The sequence below is a fragment of the Choristoneura fumiferana genome, chromosome 18, assembly GCF_025370935.1.
Source record: "Choristoneura fumiferana chromosome 18, NRCan_CFum_1, whole genome shotgun sequence".
Lineage (NCBI taxonomy): Eukaryota > Metazoa > Arthropoda > Insecta > Lepidoptera > Tortricidae > Choristoneura > Choristoneura fumiferana.
The window spans coordinates 7758730-7763200 of record NC_133489.1 but is presented as its reverse complement, the minus strand read 5'-3'; the positions used below and the strand labels follow the sequence as shown (position 1 = coordinate 7763200).

At 36.9% G+C, this 4471-nt stretch overlaps 1 pseudogene; it reads left to right on the top strand.

The window, feature by feature from the left end:
- Positions 1 to 452: 452 nt before the first annotated feature.
- The window catches only part of LOC141438464 (dual specificity protein phosphatase 13B-like), a 7812-nt pseudogene continuing 3793 nt past the window's right edge, over positions 453 to 4471 (top strand).

The following is a 4471-nucleotide window of genomic DNA, read 5'->3' as shown; positions in this document are numbered from 1 at the left end:
ACACAAGTAGAAGGTTTTTTAATAATGCAGAAACATCCGCAAATATTACCGGAATAGACAAAACTTTAATTGACCGTTTTGCAACTATTTTGGAGGTAATATCAAGCGGGCACAAAATCAATGTAGATAAATTTGCTACGTATTGCCAGGAGACAGCAAAGCTCTACATTCAGCTGTATCCGTGGCACCCTATGTCACCCACAGTGCACAAAATATTAGTACACGGGCCAATCGTAATCCAACATGCAATTCTGCCTATAGGAAGCCTGTCAGAAGAAGCTGCAGAGGCAAGAAACAGACATTTTCGGCAGTTTAGAGATCAATTCTCTAGAAAATTTAGTCGAGTCGATTGCAATATGACGTTATAAACAGATTATTATTAACATCTGACCCATTTATGAGCAGCATTAGGCCCAAAAAAATCAAAACCTTTTAAACTTGAAACAAGAGATATGTTAATGCCGTATGAAGTAGATAACCAGGAGGAAGAGGACATGGTTGAGTGTGCTGAGGAGTTAGATGAAGAGCGGTGGAATTAATGTTGGTTGTTTTGTCAAACAAAACTCACTAATAACAATAAACAAGCTGATTTATAAATAATAGTTTTTTTTTTTTTTTTTTCAGTTTCTCCCGCTTAAGTTTTGTAAAGTTGTCTCCAAAACAATTTTTTATCGTTGTTAGTTCTATTAAAATGAAAAGAAAACTGATTAAAGTCAAAAATAATTTTGAGCGACTTTTTTGGTCAAATACCCCACTGTGCAACGATTCCATTGAGCCCAAACACCGCTTAGTTACTTGTTTTATAACACGGTCCGTTGCCTACCTTCCGGCTTTAGCATTCAGATCAGTTCGAAAGAATCATTACTTAAAGCTCCTTCTTAGTCCGCTTATATAGGTATATTAATAATGATCGTTTATAGGCGAGCGAGCCTTACTTAGCTTTGACGAGTTCCATGGTTATCTACGGTCTTTTAATCCGGTTCAGTTTACCAAATTGATACTTTCTGAATGTAAATGCTTATCTTAATGCTAAAAATGCCAAAATCGCCATAGGATTGCCTATAAAATTTGAGGTTTGCTCTCGTTTTCCTAGGATCCAATCATCAGATCTTGACTTGGTGGCAAGGGGCCACCTCAGAAGAGTACGCTATCGATTTAAAAAAAAAAATTGAAAATCGGTCCACAATTGACTGAGTAATCGGCGAACATACATAAAAAAAAATACAAACTTTGGAACATAGAACCTCCTTTTTTGAAGTCTGTTAAAAATGGATGCGCGCGACATAATAGAATGCGGATGCATTGCCTGTCTAGAGAACTGAGGAAAAGTATACCTACCTATTGTCCAGTTATAAATCATTTTCACCGGCTTCTACTGTTCGTATTTAGCAGAACGTTTTCCAGTATGGCATCGGGAGTATGCCGCCGCCCTTAGACATCCATGACATAAGTGAGTTACGGATGCGTTGTCGGCTAAAAAGCCTACGAAAGGAGAAAGAGCAGGCTCGTTTTTGATTGCTTTCCATCAGGTGATCCGCCTGCTCGTTTTCCCCCTATCATGAAAATAAAATATAATCATCAATTCATCATCTTGACTGGCATTGTTCCAGAGTTGCTGCAAAGGACAAGTCTTTCTTACGGCGCATGGGCATCAACTACGTCTGAATACCGCCGAGGGCAAGCGGTATAAACGCAAGTGGACACCGACCATTTGTACTACCGCGACTGTCCGGGCTACGGTACAGGGGCTTCCACTCATGGACCTGCCCACCACTGATATATCCAAGTATTTCCATATCGCTGCCAATTTTATTGATGAAGGTGTTTCTAGAGGCGGTAAGTTGTACTAATTCTAGAAAAGTTTTTGTCTAAAAATACTTCTTTGTCCCTTTGAGATAAGTTGTAGAATTAACGAAGACCAAACCAACAAAATAAACCGCTTTTGTATTCTGTCTGAGCTTTATCTCGCCGCCGAGCTTTAGGCTCGAACCCACGACCTTATGCTTGAGAGACCATAGGTCAGGTCATTATCACTAAGCTACCACGACTTCCCGACGAGTTTTGTAGAATGAGCTTAGCCTTTAAGCACTTCTCGAAACAAGTACAATTGCTTGATATAATATAAGTATCTACACTGCTTTTGTTTGATCATCATAATATAATTTTTCCAATAATTTTGAGCTCTTGTTTATTATTGTTTAATTATAAAATATTAGCTGTACGACCGAGCTTTGCTCGGGCTAAAACTCGAGAATAAGCGTTTTCCCAGAAAAAGACACAAGCTAGATTGATTTGTCATCCCCGTAAACCTCCAGATACCAAATTTCATCGAAATCGTTGGAGCCGTTTCCGAGATCCCAAAATATATAATATATTTATTTACATATGTAAGAATTGTTACAAGAAATTGCTCGTTAAAAGGTAAGATAGAAAGATATTTTGTTGGCAAAATATAATTCCACATTATTTAAAAATAATTTATTTAATTTTCTTTGAACTGGACAACTTCTTGAAGGATTGTCCCTTGTGGACAGAGAGCAGTAGAAGTATCGGAGGAAGGCCTCTATTCAGCAGTGGGACAGAATAGACTAACCATAATAATAATAATCAATTTTTCTTCATGTCCCTTATCAATTCAACAACCTTTTTTCCTTCAGGCCGTGTCCTCGTCCATTGCTTGCATGGGTGTTGTCTCGCTCCGCGACCTGCGCTATAGCGTTCCTCATGATCAAACGCGGCATGTCCTCACAGAGGCGATGGCGCTGGCCGCTCCCGCCGCACATTCACCCTAACGAGGGCTTCATCCGTCAGCTGCAAAATGCTCGACCGCGAACTTAGAGTGTCCCGCATCCGCTGACCCAGAACCCATGCAGCCGCTCTTCAGTCTCTCGTGATATCAAGTTCGGGCGAGACCGCGTGCGCAGTCTCGATCGATCCTACAGCCATCACTACTGAAGATAACTTGCTAATGTGCCCAGTGATTGCATGCTTTGCTGATATACAAGAGCCATCAGATACAGTGGTTAAGCTAAACTTATTTCACTTACCATGCACTTAGAGCAACGCGGCCGGTAGGACCAGGCATAAATAATAATAAATTAATAATTATTTTAATTCTTGATAATTTTAAACAGTAATTAGAATTTTCAATTTGTTTTAACTTATCATTACTTATAGGTATGTGTACTATTAGTGTAAATTTTCAAGATGAAGTCATTATGTTGAACAGCTTTTCCTTCTATCTGGTGGTGATTGTACATATCATAATCTCAACATGGACACTGGCTTTTAAAGTTTTTGACCTGTGTGATCTATTGAAAATTATATTTTATGGAAATTTAATGACTGTTTTCAGTTCCATTGATAAAATCAGATTAGTCAGCGTAAATGGAAGCAGCCGCACTCTATTTTTGGAGTTCATAATTGTGATTTTTACAAGTAACTGAGTTACAATGTTCTCGTGTGCCATATTTATTTTTGAACCAATGATAAACATTATTTTTTTATAGTAGTTCTTTGCTTAGTTATAGTAGTTAACTATTAACACAGTAATTATGTCCAGTACATCTAAAATATGTAAGACGTTAAAGCTTCTATAAATTAGAATAAAACTATTTGACTACATAGTACAAGTCTTCTAGCCTTAAGTCATTGGAATGACTATCAAATGTTTGTAAAGTAATGTTCTGAAGTAATGGGGTTGACAACTATTTTTTTATAGTAGTAAGTTTTCTTCAAGACTGGATTTGGTGGCACTTGTTGCGAGAGCTGTCTAATTGGTACGCGTATTTAGTTTAGCGTGTCATTGCCGCGTAGGTGAGTGTCACAGAGACTGAGCACATTGTCCCGAAACCTGCTATAGTTGCCACGCGTGCCATTTGGCTGCATGTGTGCCCACCATTAAGGGTCTCTATTTTAGACTGCCAACTTACAAAAGAGGTCACAATGAACCCTACTTAAATGTATTTAAATGTATGTTATGTTATGCTATTAAATTTCTCATTTGCTCATGTAATTTTTATTGTTTTTGTTAATTAACTATTACTAAAAAATAATCACCGTTTTAAGTGCAAAGCAAAAGCACTAATAGAAGCTTACATTGTGATAATACTAAGATATAATCAACACAGAATAATTTTAAAAATAAATAGGTATAATGAGACTATGTATTATTATGGATTATTGATAATTTTGTTACCACTATTGTTATTTATTTGATCATGCTAGTAAAAATGTGATGGAGAACAATTATAAATTTATGGTAGAGTTAAGCGACTTGCTTTGTTACTGTGATAAACATTGTATTGTAGCTAAATGTGGGTTGCTTTCATGAATTAGATTCATACCCTTAATTGAATTTAAAAGTAATGTTTGTTAAGTCACTTCATAGTCTATTAGAGAAACTTTTTCTGTTGGCATTAATGTTAAAGTGATTTTTAGTGGCTAGTTTCCTATGCAAGTTATACTGTTT